Here is a 20,196-nt window from a genome sequence, read left to right on the forward strand (position 1 = left end):
GCAGCAAACTGCAAGGCAGGTCCCCAACTGTCATCAACTGTCGGTCCCCAGCTCCAGAGATGCACATTCCAATCGTGTGGGCTTAAAGGGACCTCAACTTACAGCAAAACAGTCCACAGGCTAGGCATCCCACAGGTAGTGTACCACTTTAAACTGAGGCACAGAACAAGCAAGCCATTTATCCCTCTGCCCTTCAGTTAATCCTACTTGTGGTTATCGGCCAGGCTGGCACAATAAACTATCGCAATCCACCCCTTGCCAACCTGGCACCTGTACAAAATTCTTTAGCCATACATACTTATATAATTTCCAGATATTAATGAAATCACACTTATACTTATCATCAATCATCTCTCATACATGTAAATGAAAACACACTGGGTCAAATTATATCTATCATACTTGAACAAAGGAAATATATGCAATAATCACATACAAAGAATATACATTGACAATTGCAAGCCTCGCTTTTGCAATTGATCACGTGGTCATAACTGATAGGTACAACTGCCTTCTACTGCTACCCATTCTGTATTACCTTTGCCCTCAGCAAGCACCTCAGCTGGCTGTGCTTTGTGGCCTGGCGCGGTGACCCAGACCTTCATTCCTGAGGGGTCTGGGTCATTATAAGTCCTGTTAGGATTGGGTTGCTGCAACTTACCATTTACTTTAATAACAGGGCATGGCAGCACTAAGAGTCGGCCTATGGGATCTCCTGGATTCCAGACATAGTCTTCTTTACCTCCATTATGTAGTACCAGTCCAATTTCTCCTTGGTAGTCAGGATCAATCACCCCATTTAGTACGGTGACACTCTTCCTGACCTGTTGATCTAAAGGCATGAGAAGTCCAAAGTGCCCAGGGGGCATTCTCAGCTGCCAGTTCAGTGGAATCCGTGCTGTGTTTCCAGGTGGGAGAGTTCCTTTCTTTGCGACCAGGACCTCCAGGCCTGAGGAACACAGGGTTGCTGGGACAGGAAGCAAAAATGCTGCAAGGGGATCACTAGGAGTAATAGTGAGTGGTGCCACCCCAGCTTCCACCCCTTGGTTCCTGGGCCCATGAATTCTGGCTATTGGGAGACACAGCACCAAATATTGGCCGCTGGTTTAGAGCGCATACAGCTTCCTGGAGAACATTGCCCCAGCCCCGCAAGTTGTTGCCACTTAGTGGGCGCCGTAATTGTGTCTTTAGGAGCCCATTCCATCGTTCTGTCAAGCCGGCAGCTTCAGGATGATGAGGAACATGATACGACCAGTGGATTCCATGGGAATGGGCCCATTGCCGCACTGCATTTGCTGTAAAGTGAGTTCCTTGATCTGAAGCAATGCTATGTGGGATGCCATGCCGGTGGATGAGGCATTCTGTAAGTCCACGAATAGTAGTTTTGGCAGAAGCATCACGTGCAGGGAAGGCAAATCCATATCCAGAGTAGGTGTCTATTCCAGTAAGAAAACGTCCCCTCCATGATGGAAGTGGTCCTATGTAATCAACCTGCCACCAAGTTGCTGGTTGATCTCCCCAAGGAATTGTCCCATATCTTGGACTTAATGTTGGTTTCTGTTGCTGGCAAATGGGACACTCAGCAGTTGCAGTGGCCAAGTCAGCCTTGGTGAGTAGAAGTCCATGTTGCTGTGCCCATGCATAACCTCCATCCCTGCCGCCATGTCCACTTTGTTCCTGTGCCCATTGGGCAATAACAGGGGTGGCAGAGGAAAGAAGAGGACCAGTCTTTACATGGCGTGTCATCTTATCCACTTGATTATTAAAGTCCTCCTCTTCAGAGGTAATCCTTTGGTGAGCGTTCACGTGAGATACAATTAACTTTACTTTCTTGGCCCATTCAGAGAGGTCTATCCACATACCTCTTCCCCACACCTTGTCACCAATTTTCCAATCATGGTCCTTCCAATTCCCTGACCATCCAGCCAAGCCATTAGCCACAGCCCATGAATCAGTATATAATCTCACATCTGGCCATTTTTCCTTATATGCAAACTGAATGGCCAGGTGCACTGCTCAAAGTTCTGCCCAGTGGGAAGATTTCCCTTCACCACTGTCCTTTAGGGAGATCCCAGTAAGGGGTTGTAGTGCTGCTGCTGTCCACTGTCCACTTACGAGTGGAACCTGCATATCGTGCAGAGCCATCTGTAAACCAAGCATGACTTTTTTGGTCTTCACTTAAAGTATGGTAAGGAACTCCCCAGGAGGCCATAGGTGTAGACTGAGAGAAAGGAGGCAATGTGACAGGACTGGAGACTGTGGGCATTTGGGCCACTTCTTCATGCAGCTTACTTGTTCCTGCAGGTCCTGCTTTGGCCCGATCTCATATATACCACTTCCATTTAACAATGGAATGTTGCTGCGCATGTCCAACTTTTTGGTTACGTGGGTCAACCAATACCCAGTTCATGATAGGTAATTCAGGCCTCCTGGTGACTTGGTGGCCCATGGTGAGGCACTCAGTCTCCACCAAGGCCCAGTAACAGGCCAACAGCTGTTTTTCAAAGGGGGAGTAGTTGTTTGCAGAGGCTGGCAAGACTTTACTCCAAAATCCCAATGGTCTACGTTGTGATTCACCAATAGGGGTTTGCCAAAGACTCCACACTGCATCTTTATCTACAACTGACACCTCTAGCACCATTGGGTCAGCTGGATCATATGCTCCCAGTGGCAAAGCAGCTTGCACGGCAGCTTGAACTTGTTGAAGAGCCTTTTCTTGTTCTGGGCCCCACTCAAAAATGGAGGCTTCTCATGTCACTTGATAAATAGGTCGAAGTAGAACACCCAAGTGAGGAATATGTTGCCTCCAAAATCCGAAGAGGTCCACTAGGCATTGTGCCTCTTTTTTAGTCGTTGGGGGAGCTAAATGTAATAGCTTGTCCTTCACTTTCGTAGGAATATCTCGACATGCCCCACATCACTGGACCCCTAGAAATTTTACTGATGTGGAGGGTACCTGAATCTTTGTTGGGTTAATTTCCCAACCCCTTGTATGCAGATATTGTACCAATGAATCTAGTCTTTGATACATCCTCCTTAGTGGGTCCAATCAGCATAATGTCATCAATATAATGGACCAGTGTGACATTTTGTGGGATAGACAGGTGGTCAAGGTCCCTTCGGACTAAATTATGGCACAGGGCAGAAGAGCTGATGTACCCCTGGGGGGGAGTTGTGAAAGTATATTGTTGCCCCTGCCAGGTAAAGGCAAACTGCTTCTGGTGGTCCTTTGAGACTGGTATGGAGAAGAAGGCATTAGCCAGATCAATAGCTGCATACCATGTGCCAGGAGAAGTATCAATTTGCTCAAGCAATGTAATCACATCTGGGACAGCAGCTGCAATTGGAGTCACCACCTGGTTAAGTTTACGATAATCCACTGTCATTCTCCAGGATCCATCTGTCTTCTTTACAAGCCAAATTGGTGAATTAAATGGGGATGTAGTAGGAATCACCACCCCTGCATCTTTCAAGTCTTTGATGGTGGCACTGATCTCTGCAATCCCTCCAGGAATGCGGTACTGCTTTTGGTTTACTTTACTATTTTCCTAGGTAATGGCAATTCTAATGGTGTCCACTTGGCCTTTTCTACCATGATAGCTCTTATTCCACATTTTAGGGATCCGATATGGGGGTTCTGCCAGTTACTAAGTATGTCTATTCCAATGATGCATTCTGGACCTGGGGAAATAACCACAGGATGGGTCCGGGGGCCCACTGGACCCACAGTGAGGCGTACTTTAGCTAAAACTCCATTGATAACTTGACCTCCATAAGCCCCCACTCTGATTGGTTGGCCTTCGAAACATTTTGGGTCTCCTGGAATTAGTGTCAGTTCTGAGCCAGTGACTAGTAATCCCTGAAAAGTTTGATTATTTCCTTTCCCCCAATGAACAGTCACTCTTGTGAAAGGCCGCAGGTCCCTTTGGGGAAGGCTAGAAGAAAAACTAACAGTATAAACCTTCAGTGATGTAGCAGGGTCCTCCTTACAAGGGACCCGGCCTCACCTTCATTCAAGGGGTTGTGGGTCTGTAAACTGGCTCTGGTCTGGGAAATGATTGAGCGATCGTGACTGTCTATTCTGCTGTTCACCTGATCTACCATCCTTTCGCCTGTACAGATCACGTAAATATTTAGTAGGCTTCCCATCTATTTCATTCCTAGGGACACCGTGGCTAAGTAGCCAATGCCATAATTCCACATGAGACAGGTTGCTTTGATTATTATTGAAAACTTGTTGTCTATTATAACCACGCCCACCCTGTCTCTGTTGATTCAGTGCTGACATCTGCCCTCTACCATCACGGGGACCAATCAGCCCCATTGTGGGCAAATGTCGGAGTTCGCTTAGGGCAGTGCCCACTGTTAATCCTGGTGCACATAAAATAGCAATTACAGGAGTCTTAAGAGATGCTGGGGCCCACTTCGCAAACTTGTTCCTTTTGGTTGTGGTAAAGGGTATGTCCTCAGGACACCCCCTTTTTGGGTCTATGGGAATATCTTGATAGATCCATTCTAACATACCAATTTCTCTAAGCTTTTGGATGCCTTCCTCTACAGTGTACCAAGGGGGGTCAGGTAATTCAAGTTGGTCTAATTTAGGCCATCTGGCAGTCCATGCTTCATTGAACCAACCAAATAATGACTTAGAACCTTTTTTAGCCTGTCTCGCAGAGACATTGAAAGAAGAGTCTGTGCTTTGGGGTCCCATATCCAGAAACTCAGATCGGTCTAATATTACATTTCATGCACCAGTATCCCACACCCTTAGTAACCATTCCCAGGGATATTCTCCAGGCTTTAGCTTGTACGTATTTGAGAACTCGAGCAGGTCTTTATGTGTGTAGTGTGCTTCTTCTTGGATAATCCTCTCAACCTCACCTTTAGGAGGTTTCTGAGACTTAATTTTAGTGACAGGTCTAGCAGAAATAATGGGTGGTGAGGGTGTTTCCTGGGTGCTGTCAGCAACGTCTTGCGAGGCATCTATCTTCCTCAGGTAATGCTACTGATGCAGCCCCACCTGGCATATCAACTCGAATAGTTTGGCTAATCTGCTCAGGTGTTTCTAAGGGCTCAATATCCTCTTCTTCTGGATCATCAGCCCATATGTTCCCATCCCATGTTTCAGGGTCCCAACTTTTCCCAATTAATGCCCTTACTTTGGTTTCAGACAGTACTCTAGATCTGCAATTCAGCTGCCGTTGTAATTCAGCCACTTGTATAATGAGACTCTGGAACCTGGTTCTCAGCAATGTCAGCTCTTTTAGTAGAGGAGAGAAGGCTCTCCTTTGTAGCACAGATAGAAGTTTTCAAATCTGTTACTCTGCACCTGAGGCGTGCTTCTGAGGCTCTGAGATCATCCCTCTCCTTAATCACATTTTCCACTGTACGAAGGACCAGCCAACCAGCTTCCCTATACTTGTCATTATCACAAAACTCCTGGAAAATATCAAATATACGATTACCTAGAGCATCTCCTTTATCCAGCACGTCATCTACTTTAGGTGCTACTTTAGGTATTATCTGTGCTATTTCACACCATGGATTACTAAGGGTAGCAGACGTATCCAAGTCAAGACTAAATAGGTTGGAAAGCCAATTTAAGAAATCCATATTTATAGTTTATTTCTCTAGAAGCACCCCACTCTCGGTACCAAAATGTGTTAGACAGGGTTCTCTAGAGAGACAAACCAGATTGCTAATAATTATATATAAATATATTTATAAAGATAAAATAATACAATAAATGAACCGTTAAATTATATACAGATAGATATTATAAGAAATTAACAGTTAAATTATAAAGCAGTGAGACACCAGCAGTCCTTTAAGGCTTGAGAGCTGCCAGTTGCCAGTCCCCTTCTGTAGAGAGAGCTGGGCTATATATATCCAGGCAGCAAACTGCAAGGCAGGTCCCCAACTGTCATCAACTGTCAGTCCCCAGCTCCAGAGATGCACATTCCAATCGTGTGGGCTTAAAGGGACCTCAAATTACAGCAAAACAGTCCACAGGGTAGGCATCCCACAGGCAGTGTACCCCTTTAAGTTGAGGCACAGAACAAGCAAGGCGAGGCTCACCGAGCCATTTATCCCTCTGCTCTTCAGTTAATCCTACTTGTGTTTATTGGCCAGGCTGGCACAATAAACTATCACACGGGCCCACGCAGCCTCCTTGTCCTCCCCTGGCGTGCCTGAGATGCTGGAGCCACAGAGAGCATGGTCAGCAACCAGTCGATTAAACCAATGAACCACTAGGGTCTCCTTCACACAGCATGTTCATGATCAAACACTGCATTTATTCAGCAACCACGATTTTGAAGCAATTTCCAAAGAGATTTGGCCACACTGGCTCATTTAGTCCTCTTGTCTCTTTGAAGCAGACGTTGCTTCCAATAGGATATAGCTGAAGAAAGTCACGAACCAGTAAGTACATGTTCAGTATTGCTCAAATGGTAAGTTGAACCGAGTCAGCACGCATGTCCATGTGTCTACAACTAAATGCCTGGCAACTACATTTTTGTTCATATGCTGAGGGTTGGTTATTCTGTCAGTCATCAGTTACAGAGATGATGTAGAGATCTTCTGTGTACTACGAAGAGGAGATGAAGCAAACAACCTACTCAATAGAGGTAAGTGGAACTCGTTTTCCTGGAAAAGCCACGAGTCTCAAAAATACTGCTTACCTCAGGCCCATAAACTGGCTCTTGCATTTATTAGATTGCTTGAGGTAATATAACACCCAGGCAAAGCAGACACAGCACTGAGCAAATCAAAACAAAACTAGACCAATCTGTTCGGAGAGGGCACACCATTCCAAAACCAACAGAGTTCTACCCTGGTCACATGAGGTGACTATGAGTTGAAAATGACTCCACAGCAACTAATGAGAACAAAAGCACAAGGTCAAATGATGTATGAGAAATGCAACAGAGGTGGAGCCTAAGCAGTAACACATGCATATTTACATTTCATGAACTAGCATAGGGAGAAATAAAATGATCACTTTAGGAAACACTAGCCAGTGAAACCTGGAATGATAAGGAAATTCTAACAATATGGGAAGATTCTGTCATGAGTTTGTAAATGCTCAGTTCGATTTCCGCTCTCAAATGTACAGGCAAAGGAGTTAAAGAGCGCCCAGGTCTCCATGGCCAGGAAGGGAAGCTCCATGGTCACTCACCCAATGAAAAGCTCATTAGCAATAACTATTTATGGAAATTCCCACACTGGAAAAATAAATGGAGCATGAAGAAGCACTAGCAAGAAAGTAAAACAGAAGAGGCAATACTTACAAGAGAGGCAAATGAGGACTTTCAGGTTCATGGCCAATATGTGAAGAGCCCAAAGTCACCATTCCAGTCTCAGAGAAAAAAGCTGACCGTGTTGAACTCAGAGTACAGAGGTCACAGGGCATTTTTTTTTGTTTGTTTGGTTTTCTTTTCTGTTTTACATTTTTTTTAAAAAGCACTGTCACTGAGTCAATTCTGACTCAAAACATCCCTATAGAGCAGAGTAGAAGAGGGCCTGTGCGTTTCTGAAACTGCAACTCTTTAAGGGAGTAGAAAGCCTCATCTTTCTACTGTGGACCAGTAAGTGGTTTTGAATGGCTGAACACGTGGTTACCAACCCAACGCATAGCACACTACATCACTATGGGTGCACAGCGTTGTGATAAATTGGAGAAAACTAGATGGCAACTAACAACAAGAAAGGCATTCTCTTCAAAGCCTCAAATTAATTAATCTACTTAGGACCCAGAGCAAGCATCTGTCCTCAAAACAGAGGGAGGTGAACACAGGTACTCTCTCAGATGGTTTCCATTGTAAACTCATTCTTTGTACCTGCCTATGGGGCCCTTTTGTTTAGTGATGGTTTTTGTTATCTGCCCTTAGTAGTCGAATTAATTCAATTAATTGACAACAGTGATTTGAAGGATGTGAGTGAATTTGTTCCTAGAGGAGAAAGTATCAGACCACAGGGTATCAGGAAGGAATGTGCTTATTACGTTTTAAGGAGAGTCAAACCCCAGGTTGACCAAATAAATTTTAATAAGCATAAAGGATGTCTTCATTGAGACTTCAATGAAGAAATACAAAAAGACTAAAATCAATAAAAAAGTAGCATGTTCCAAAAAATCATACCATTGTGTGCTCACCTTCCCAATATGATTGCTGAAGACAAATGGGTACAAAATCAAAAGTGGTGAAGAAAGCTGATGGTGCCCAGCTATCAGGAGATATAGTGTCTGGGGCCTTAAAAATGTTTGAAGGTAAACAAACGACCATGTAGCTCAGAATCAACAAAGCCCACATGGAAGAAGCACACCAACCAGTGTGAACACAAGGTGTCGAAGGGATCAGGTATCAGGCATCAAAGAACAAGAAATCAAATCATTCTGAATGAGTGTGAGTCCAGATTGGGGATCCAAGACCCATCTGTAGGGAACTGGACATCCCCTTACAGAAGAATCACAGGGAGATGAGCCAGGCAGGGTGCAGTGTAGCAATGATGAAACATACAACTTTCCTCCAGTTCCTAAATGCTTCCTCCCCTTTTCCCCACCCCAACTATCACGATCCCAATTCTACCTTACATATCTGGCTAGATCAGAGGATGTACACAGGTACAGATAGGAACCTAAATCACAGGGAATCCAGGACAGATGATCCTTCAGGACCAGCGGTGAGAGTGGCGAGACCAGGAGAGTGGAGAGAGGGTGGAGGGAGGGTGGGGTGGAAAGGGGGAACGGATTACAAGGATCTACATATAAACTTCCTCCCTGGGGGATGAACAACAGAAGGGAGACGTTGGACACAATGGATGTATATATGAATTGTGATAAGAATTGTATGAGCCCGCAATAATGATTAAAATAGCATGTTCCAAAACAATTCTCCTCCACAAATAGATCAATTCCTAAAAATGTCACATGCCAAAAAAATTTTTGCACTTCACCAGAGTCCACAAAAATGTGAATCCAATTGCATTGAGCCTCAAATAGCTAAGAAGTGGTGTGACATTGTCCACGCATAACTCCGTTACCATGTTTGGTCCAACTCACAGCAGAGCTATCTGAGTAGAACTCCCTCTAGGACTCCCACGCCTGTACCTCTTTACCACGGCAGGCAGACTCATCTTTCTTCTGCACATTTCTGATGAGTATGAACAGATGGCCTTGCAGTCAGCAGCCCAATATTTAATCTGTGACAAAAGGGTTCCTTTGTCCATATATTCCACATATAATAAAGTATCATTACAGGAACACATAAAAGACCAACAGAAAAAGAAAAGCAGCCCCAGAAAAGGCCCACCAATTTGGAAGGGAAGCTAATTCATGACACATCAGGCAACACAGGGCTCTGACCACAAGCACTCACACTTCAAGATGTAGGTGCTTAAATGGAGTCCCTGAGTAGTGCACCAACTGAGTGCTCAGCTGTCGAACAAAAGAATGGAGACTGCAGGCAATGTAGAAGAAACGTACGTACCTTTCAAGAAATCAACCAACTTCTGAAGTTAGCCACTGAAAATCTTACGGAGGATAGTTTTACTCTGAAACTGCATACGGTCACCATATGGAATCCAATGGTAGGCAAAATGATTGATATTTATCAAGTAGTATCTAATTGAAATACAAGGAGCTCATTGGTAGCCCATCCTTCATGCCATGAATGCACAAGGGGCTTTCAAAAAGGTCATGGAAAAATGGAACAAAGATAATGGAATTTATCCATGATTCTTTTGAAGCCACTGCATAGCTGTTCCAAATAGATAATGCTAGATGGTACAGGATTATGTTAAATAGAATAATGTAATAAATCTTTTTTAATTCCTCAAATAGTGTACATCTTAAAAATCTTTAGGAAACCTGTCCATCTTCCATGAAAACTCAGGAAGAATATTAAACTATTTAAATATAAAATCTCTCTTGAAGATCGATTAAAGTTGATAATAATTTTATTCTCTAGCTATGGTAAAGAGACCAGTTAGGTTACAGTATATCTGTACAATTCACATACAAACTTGATAGCTGAAAATTAACATAATGACTTTATTTTTCTGGGTCCTGCAAATTTTACAAATTCAACAGGGTGGTTTCTCATGTTATAGTTAAAAATTCAACCTCATTGTATAGTTTTGAGTTTTCCTTCTTTGAACAACTGCCAGGTTACAGAGGGTCTGGCGTGTGTGTACATGCACGTGTGCCTTGCTTAGCATTTGATGTCGCTGAGCTTTGTAATGGTTACCATGGATAGGTGTTCATGGAAAGTCAGGAAGTTTGTGTTTATTCAGGGTCGCCAGGGAAGAAAGCCTGGGTGATGCACTTTGAGAAACCAGTCCCTGAAACCCTCTGCAACATCCTGTGATCTGACACACATGGAGTCCCCTAGAAGTTGGTGTGGGTTTGATGGCATCTGCTTGATTTGGTTATTTCTAGGGCAGGAAATGAATTCTGGCTTCATTTGCTATCCTCAAGGCTGGAAATTCAACCACACAAGCACATCTGCAAGAGGAAAATGAAGCTGTATAAATTTTTATCTCAGACACCTATAGAGAAACACTATGAGTCAGAACTGACTTTGTGGCAGTGAGTTTGTTTTGGCTGGTTAGAGACAATGAAAATTTCTAGGTGGTTAGACAAAGATGTGTACATATGCAAATATATATATGAGGATGGGGAAATAGATCTATGTGCCTATAGGCTTAGTATTAAGGTGGCGGAAGGACATTGGGCCTCTATTAAAGGACTCTCTCAATGCACGAATACTTTCTTCTACTAAATTGGCATTCTATGATGCTCACCCTCCCAACACAACTGCTGAAGACAAAGCGGGTGAACAATCAAATGTGGTGAAGAAAGCTAATGGTGCCCAGCTATCAAAAGATATAGCATCTGGGGTCTTAAAGGCTTGAAGATAAAGAAGTGGCCATCTAGCTCAGAAGCAACAAAGCCCACAGGGAAGAACACACCAGCCTGTGTGATCACATGGTTCCGAAGGGAACAGTTATAAGGCATCAAAGAACAAAAAATCATATCATTGGGTGCACACCTCCATGATACGATCGCTGAGGACAAACGGGTACATAAGCAAATGTGGTGAAGAAAGGTGATGGTGCCCGGCTATCAAAAGAGATAGTGTCTGGGGTCTTAAAGGCTTGAAGGTAAACAAGTGGCCATCTAGCTCAGAAGCAACAAAGCCCACATGGAAGAAGCACACCTGCCTGTGCAATCACAAGGTGTCGAAGGGATCAGGTATAAGGCATCATCAGAAAAAAACCAAAACCAACCTTACCATAGTGAATGAAGGGGGAAGTACAGAGTGGAAACCCAAAGCCCATTTGTTGGTCACTGGAGATCCCCTCACAGAGGGGTCTGGGGGAAGAGATGAGTCAGTCAGGGTGTGATGTAGCACTAATGAAGAATACAGCTTTCCTCCAGTTCCTACATGTTTCCTCTACCCTGCCCCCAAATATCATGATCCGAATTCTACCTTGCAAATCTGAATAGAGCAGAGGATGTACAGATAGGAGCTGGAGGCACAGGGAATCCAGGGCAGATGATACCTTCAGGATCAGGGGTGTGAATGGCTATACGGGGAGGGTAGAGGGAGAGTGGGTTGGAAAAAGGAAACTGATTACAAGGATCTGCATGTGACCTCCTCCCTGGGGGACAGACAACAGAAAAGAGTGTGAAGGGAGACGTTGGACAGGGCAAGAAAAAATAACAATTTATAAATTATCAAGGGCTCATGAGGGGGGGAAGGGAGGGTTAAAAAAAGAGGACCTGATTCAAAGGGCTTAAGTGGAGAGCAAATACTTTGAAAATGATGAGGGAAAAGAATGTATAGATGTGGTTTACACAATTGATGTATGTATGGATTGTGATAAGAGTTGTATGAGTCCCTAATAAAATGTTAAAAAAAAGAAAAAGGAAAAAAGAATATTTCTAGGTGGTACAAACAGCTTGCACTAGACTGTTCCCCTGAGTCCTGATGGGGTAACCAGCCCGCATAACTGTGGATAAACAGGAGATCTGCTTCCACAAACATGATGCTCCAGAAACACTATGGAACTGTTCTGCTTTATAACACATGACATAGCCACGAGATGGAACTAACTCCATGACACCTAACCAAAGGGGAAATTGAGCATGATGATCGCATATTCATGTCTATGTATGCACATGATATTACGTTGACAATATCACTACATCAGAATAACAAAAATAATTCCCAGTAAGAATCACCATGTCTATAATGAACAACATGTCAGCGTGGCCGATCTAAAGTAGTCCATGAAGAAGCCCTACTGCTCCCGTGGTTAAAGGACTGGCAGCTCCAGTAAATGAAAGCAGCTGTGTTCCATGAGGTGGCCACCTGGTAACACATGGATTATAGCCTAGAAACCCTAAGGAGGAGTGTCAGGTACTATGGCATCACTCACAGACTCCACTGTAGCACAGTGGACAAAACAAGCCTCGCATCAAGAACACGTGGATAAAAGGCTAGTACATTCAAGCATTACCATGCAGTGGGGCACAGAAAAAATGGTAGCTTATTTTAAATAAGATCCCATCTTACTATATATAAGAGTTATATATTTGGATGTTGCCTTGTATTAGAAATAATTATGACACAATTTTTAAAATGAGGGGCTATTAGTAGGACACACTTCTTGCCCAGTAAATTCAAACAAAATAAAGAAACTGTTAACATTTGTGAAAATAAACCAACAGTATAAAAAGAATTTATATACTTAGAATTTGGTTCCAAGACACTGTTATACGCAGGTCTCAAGTGTAATCATGGCCACACCAAAAAGGATCAAATGAAAGCTTTACTGGTTTGACACAATGGATGTATGTACAGAGTGTGATAAGATTTGTATGAGTCCAAAATGAAATGACTAAAAAAAAAAAAAGCTCTACCGGAGCTGGGCGCACTCCAAAGCCCTCTGAGCCTGAGGGCCATGTTACCTACAACCTTGCAGAAAGTGTTCAATGGAGGTTTACTCTCTGTGGGACTCTGCAATCCACGCTGGGATTTGGGACTGTCACTGCTATCGTACCCTTTTGCAAAGCAAGGTGCTGAAAAATTAAGCTCTGATACATGTTTGGGTCGGGTCTGACCTAGGCAGCCCCCGTTTGGACTAAGCTGAAGCAGGTCCAGGCCCTGCAGGAGCTTCCCTGCTCATCCCCAAGGTCAGCACCAGCAGGCGCCAGATAAGATAACCAGTGAAATCAGATGTTACTGGCTCAAAGAAAGCAGTAAGGAGTCCACCAGCAAGGAATCCACCAGTAATTCTCCTGGTTTCCACGCCCATATGCTAATTACCCTACATTCCTCACCACCCGTTTATCTTCCTCGCCCCAAGCTGCTGAGCAGACCTCCCTGACCTGTTGGCCTAGGTCAGGGAACTTCATCCGGGAGCTCTCACCACGGAATAAAGCTATTTCTGTTTCTGCTCTCCCTTGTCCTGTCATGTCCGTCGTCCTCCCTGTTCCTCAGTTTCACCTTTACATTGGTGCTGAAACTCAGGAAAGGTAGGGACATGGGCTCCGTGCTCTCCGGGCCCTGCTTCGGCTAGGACATAGTCCCCATCCCTCCTCTCCTCTTGATCCTTTGGAGCCTGTCTGAACGAGCAACTTCTGATCAGCATCTCTCTGTGTAGGTTTGTTCTGTCTCGTTTGTCTTGTTTGTCACTCTGGACATCGAGGACCAGCAAACTCATACAGCCATTTTTTCTCTCTGTCTACCTTCACTCATGTGGCCTCCAGCCTTTTGTCTCTGTGCTCACCTCCTGGGACTCCTGCTGACAACAGAACTCCTAGCAAGAGGCCAGCAGTCACTGCATTCTGCCTGGACAGGAATGCAGAGGATGTCTGAGCCCTTTCTACCTGTTTGTGTGTTTGTTTTTGCAGTTCTGCAGTGCTTTCTCTAAAATGTTCTGCTTCCCCTTATTCTCACCCTGAACAAAGGCCTGACCAACCTCCATTTTTACCCGCCATAAAACCAGGCCCCCCTCCCCCTGCTCACCTTCCGTTGGGTCTCTCTCTGATCCAAAGTCCCTGTCTGCCTTTTAAAGCCACAAGATTGCGCCAGGGAACCTTCCTGTTCGACAGAGTCCAGGACTCTCCCACTGGGCCCCTAGCTATGACCAGGACGCCGCTCAGGGTTACCTGGCCACCTCCTGACCGACGGGTTATCCTGCAGTCCCTCACTGTGCATCTTTTTCAGAATGAGACATGGCTGTGTCCTCGATTTTCAGGTTGTCCATTTGAGGATATCGTCTGTTTTTGCCATTGTGTCTAGAGATGGAGAACTGGCCCTTCACAGTCTGTGTGGGATGTCCTACCAACACTATAAATGTATGAAACCCACTGCCGCCCCTTCTCTGGATCTAGGCAGACACAGTACATAGTAGAGCTACAGATAGTGAATGCAGAGACTGCAGAGGAGAGTCTGAGAGACGCCTCGGGCTGCCTCAAGTCTCCCTCAGATTCCACCAGCTACACCTCTCACTGGACACCTGCAAACATGCAGACATCCTGGTTCAAAACTATAGCCCCTATTCACTATCTCTCACTCATGCCCACTTATACACGCTTGCTATCCATCAAATCATCTTTTAAAATTCCAGTAAGTAAACATCAGCTCAATACAGACTCCACGGTAACTTAATGTGTTGTGTCCTGAATAGGTACACCTAGAAATTCCCAAGCTGGGCACCTCTGCAAGACTTTCAGAGCTGGGGCTGCTGGGTGGTTCTCATCAGCAGAGGGGGGCTCTATTTGCATACCCTCTGTCCATATACCCATAAGTGAAGTCGAATGACTTCTAGGAGGGTAACCCCAAGAGAAGATAAGAATGTTCTAGGTATCTTGGAGAGCCCTGTGGGTTTGATTCATTATTCCGCGTGCTGCTAAATGAAAGGTCTGCCATTCTAAATCACCAATTTCTCTGCAAGAAAAATACAATGCTATTTCCATTAAGGTGCACAGACTCAGAAGCCTACAAGGGTAGCCCTGCTCTGCTCTACAGGGTCCTTATGAGAAAGAATCGACTGAATGGAAATGTCAACCACAGGGCCCACCAATTAGAGAAGCCAGTCCACAGAGAGGATCACGTGGCCAGCCCCACTATGAGACATGACGTCCCTCACTGACCCATGGTCCTGCACTGGAGACACAGTGTGGGAACTGTGCCTTACCTGCTCCCACCACACCAAGTCAAAGCACTGGGGGAGAGCAGCGGAACAGCAAGTGAAGGCAGCGGCAAGGTCCCCAGGGAATGCTGAAAGTGGACTTTGGGGTCAGGGTGTAGTGCCCCAACAGACTGGACTGGAAACACTCCTAAAGCCCAACAAATGATCCTTGAACTAAAAAAAAAAAAGTCAACCACAGTTAGAGACACTCCCCCAAAATGCGGGCCCCCTCTCCACCCCTTTAAGCGGGGTCCTCATTCTTTTAAATATTTCCATAGAATTAGACTTTTAATCTGACACAAGCATCCCTTGTCTAATGCTGTTTTAAATTACCTTTTGGAGAAGGAAAATCCATGTGCTAAAAGGAAAACCCTCCCCAGCCCCCACTGGACCTGCCCTTAATTGTTCCCTTGAGCTGGATATGACAGTGGCCCCAGATTCTCGCTCCTTCCCTGCAGGTATGTTGTGCCTTCACAAGGCCTCTGCACACCAAGCATCTGAAGGCACCGAGTTAACCTTAGAAGTTCTATAGATGCTGAAGGTCTCTGCATCCTTCAGAGAAGCCAAAGCTGTAAATTTGCATAACGCACGGGGAAGTTTCCAGGGAGTATTCCATAGACTAGAAAAAGTCTCCCATGTTTGAGCAGTTGATTGTGTTCTCCAAATCTAGACATTATGCTTCCTAATACTATATGCTAATGACCACGAGGCACTTTGATGCTTTATTCAGAATCTCAAAACTTTAGTTTCTCCAACTTTCAAAATGATATACAACTATCAATTATTTCAGGAATTGTAAAATGATGCTTTTTTGTGTGTAATTTTCTCTTCAAAAGAGATATTTGGGCTGGGAAGTACACACATAGAGTTTCAATCTACTGGCAGTTTGGGGGAAATATAAGGAAGGACAGAAACTGAATGCGTTGAAAGAAGCACCTTGAGGTCAGAATGTAATGTCATAGAGGCCACTGGTCCTTCTGGGATTGATGTCAACTTCTCCCAAGTTTGACCTGTTTCTCCCCTGTCTTCTCAGGAAGAACCACGGCTTTTCATTTTCAGGATCTTCCCGGCAGGAAAATAGTTATGTGAACTGTGCTTGCTGAAGAGTCCCTGGAGAGGCTCTGGACTTGGGTAAATTGGGAAAGTATAGACACAACAGGAAACAAACATTCAGCACCCTGCACCTGCTCCCATGGAAAAACCTGTGCCTCGTGTACCCTGAGCTCCCTCTGCTGCCCTCTTGGTCCTGACGCTTGAGGTGTTTGTCCACTTCCCCTTCACTGTGCTGCCTGGTCCTTTTCCCACATAATACATGCCAGTGTCCCCAGGTTTCAGATTGTTCAGTTAAAACACACTCAGCTGGTTGAGCTATCGTGGTTGCAATGTGTGGATTTTTGAAGATGGGGTTGAAGCTAAAACTGTCACCACTAAGCTTCTTTGCCACATAATACAGGGTTTGTTTCCCAGAGTCTGACAGATCTAGACACTTGTTATCTGCAGACATGGCAGTGAGACATAGCCCTCTCAGAAAGCTTTCCTAACCCATGACTGCTCTGTAGCAGCTCTACCTGCATGATCACACACACCTAGGAATAAGGGGGGAAATCTAATTTAAAACAGTTCTAAGATGAAAGCACTATTTTTGACATTGAAGGTGCTCACAGGATAGGTCATCCATGTCACCAAGAAGGATCCAGAAGAGTGTCACCTCCACAGGCATCTCTGATCAACATGTGAAGAATGAAGGCCCAAGAAGCCTGACCTTCACGTGTGAGTTGGGAGTTCTCCTGCCATATTTTACACTGCAGGTGATCCACGTGTTCTGTGTTTGTGCAAGCAGAAGGAGAATGGCTGAGTAGGAGCAGGTGAGTAATGGCCCCTACATTCCTGATCTGTGTTCTGCGATTCAATCTCTCCCCTGGATCATTTGCACTGACTGTAGACAAACAAGTCCTCCTTGAAAACCATGGGTAGTTTGGTAGAAATGCATGTGGTTGGCCTGAGTTGTGAGCTACAATACAGGAAATCCCTGAGGATGACATTTTCCTTGGAAGGTTCCACTTTCTCTCTGGGCAGCTCAGTCCTATCCCAAGGACAAGGGTAGTCTATGAGAAATTCAAGCTGTTGGGTTAAAGTGAGGGTACAATGATGAGTATTTCTGAGCATCCACGTCTCTTTAAAAAAATCCACATTTTATTGATACTTTATCCACATATTATACAATTTAATAATTCACCATAGCAAAAGGGTTGTACAATCTTTCCCACAATCAATTTTAGAATATTTTCTCCCCCATAAATATTATTTATGTAATATTTTCATTTTGCAAAAATATACACAACAAAGCAGTCACCAATTGAACAACTTCTACATGTGTGCTTTGTTGCCACTGACCATTCTTTTTATGTTGTACAACCATTTTTATCCTTCTGTGAATTGTTCCACAACCATTAAAATGAATTCACTGCCTCCTAAGCAAACTCTTCCTCCTTCATGCGTAGTTAAAAAGTTTGATTTCTGTTTAAAAATAATTTTCTTAATATTCACACTTCCATGGTTAAACCACCTCTAAAAAGGGTTCCGTATGCATCATCACAATCAGCTCTAATGCTCCCTCCTGCCTCCGGCACCCACTGATCACTCCCAATTACCCTCTTGCTCCCCTCCCAGATAAACCATTGCCTCAGTGATTGTCTCTATGCAACCACTTCTTCTGTGTTTCCAAATAGGAGACAGATAAGAGAAATGACAAAAACAGAAAGAAATAATCACAAAGACACAAATAAAAATAGGAAAAAAAGGGGGCGGGGGGCACCCACTTCTCTTCTCATTTCCTCCTCTCTTGCCTCAGTGGTTGTGAAGTCTCACCTGTCCCTTTTCCAGGTACTAGGTGGAAGTACCCATGGTTGGTGACAAGATTTAGCTAGATCAGTTCTCTAGGTGATCATACTCTGAGTTCAGGATCTTATAACATGACTCTGCACAAAGCTCGCCTTCATGAGGAGATCACTGAAGATAAGGGCATTAGAGCACTCTGTGGGGAAGAAAGCAAATGACACAAGGCTATAAATTATCTGGCACCTTAAAAATCTTGTCTTCAAACAAGCAGCCATCTCAGTGAGGCATTAAGTAAGTTCACCCTGAAGAAGCACATCAGCCTGCATGATCCAAAGATAGTGACAACAAAATCCAAATATGATGAAGGGAAAAGTCTCAAAGCTCAAATTGTGAACCTCCAATTTGTTGAAGGCTAAGTGGACAGTGGGAAGTCAAAATCCATCTGGAGAACATCTAGTCACATTAGACCTTTGGCAGATCCCATTGACAAGCTTTATTATCAGAGATGATTATAAACTTGATCATGGGGGATCAGACCATGGCATAATATGATACTTGGTCAGTTGACCTAACTCTTGACCCAACCTGAATTTGCTCTAAGGTTAAATATTTCTCATTTGTTCCACAGAGATTTTTCTTTTCTCTCTCGACTTTAAAATACTGAGGGTGATATTTTCTTTCTTACTCTTTATTTTCATTTTTATAATAGTTTTTTCTTCTTGCTGTTTTCTTTCGTGTTTTGTTTTATTGTTTCTATTCGGTCTCCAAGTTTGTAAAGCACTAAAAGGGTGGACACATAAAGACAGTAACTGATGCAATGGTCTAGGGCATGTGGGGAGCAGAGGTGTCAGGAGGGTGAGCGGTTTGGGGGAGCAAACAATGAATACAAGAGGGAGAGGGAACACAAGAATTCATTACAATGATATATATTTGTGTATATATACATATATATTTATAACTCTCTTAAAAAGCAATTTAACCATATAAGTATATTGCATGTGATTATATTAAAAACCCCTACATTACATAAAGGAACAAAGCTTGACCAATGGTTACGATGGGTAAAGGACAAAGTGGTGTTGCTTAGGGGACATTCATTCAATTTATATTAATGGTGGAGGGAAAATTTGGGAAAGAATATCAATAGTTGTAAGAGTAATACATGAGAGGGGGGAATGGGGAGGGAGGGGGGTGGAAAAAAGAGGACCTGATGCAAGGGGCTTAAGTGGAGAGCAAATGCCTTGAGAATGATTGGGGCAGGGAATGTATGGATGTGCTTTACACAATTGATGTATGTATATGTATGGATTGTGGTAAGAGTTGTTTGAGTCCCTAATAAAATGTAAAAGAAGAAAAGAGAAAAAAATGATTAGGGCAAAGACTGTACAGATGTGCTTTATACAATTGATGTATGTATATGTATGAACTGTGAAAAGAATTGTATCAGCCCCAATAAATTGTTAAAATAAAAAAAAAATGAGGAGCTGATATCAAGGGTTCAAGTGGAAAGCGGATGTTTTGAGAATGATGATGGCAACCAAGGTACAAACATGCTTGACACAATGTATGTATGTATGGATTGTGATAAGAGTTGTACGAGGCCCCAATAAAATGAGTTTAAAAAAAAAAAAAAAAAAGGTACAGAGCTAATGGTGACAATCATAAGAGGAAAAAACTTAGGTATGCCCCATCAGTTAACTCTGTATATTGTTTTGTTTACGAAGTATTCAATTCTGAATTAATTAATTACTTCTCAATTTTCTATAGTTAGATTTAACAATTTATATAACTCAAATATGATTACAAAAATTAGAACAATTAAATTCATAGACACTAATGCTGATATATTTCAAAGAAAGACACTATCTTGCCTTAACTCATAAACTGGAAACAACGCGATGCAGAGTGTCAGAATAGACAAACATTTGTGCCAAATGGTTCTGATGGTATTCAAAGGATTGCCAAAATTGGACTCCCTTTTATGGAAGACATGGAGTGTCTGGATCCCCACAAAATGAAAACTTGGGGGGTTACCTTCATTATTTGCTTAGATCTATTTTCAAGAGATTTGAAAATATATTCTTAATCAGCTTAGGTTTCAGAGAAAATTTTTCACCATATGCTGTGCAGATGGAACTATTATATTATTGCATA

The 20,196-nt window shown here is 43.5% G+C and overlaps 1 long non-coding RNA gene across 2 annotated transcripts in view; it reads right to left on the reverse strand.

The window, feature by feature from the left end:
• The window catches only part of LOC142456661 (uncharacterized), a 75,093-nt gene that overhangs the window by 45,588 nt on the left and 9,309 nt on the right, over nucleotides 1-20,196 (reverse strand). The window contains exon 3 of one of the 2 annotated variants that reach the window (XR_012786080.1): nucleotides 17,428-18,238. The exons of the other annotated variant lie outside the window; for it this stretch is intronic. This is a non-coding gene — a long non-coding RNA (uncharacterized LOC142456661). Of the gene's footprint in view, nucleotides 1-17,427; nucleotides 18,239-20,196 lie in introns of those variants that run through there. 2 annotated transcript variants of the gene reach the window in all.

The sequence above is a fragment of the Tenrec ecaudatus genome, chromosome 9 (genome assembly GCF_050624435.1).
Source record: "Tenrec ecaudatus isolate mTenEca1 chromosome 9, mTenEca1.hap1, whole genome shotgun sequence".
In the NCBI taxonomy this organism is placed as follows: Eukaryota; Metazoa; Chordata; class Mammalia; order Afrosoricida; family Tenrecidae; genus Tenrec; species Tenrec ecaudatus.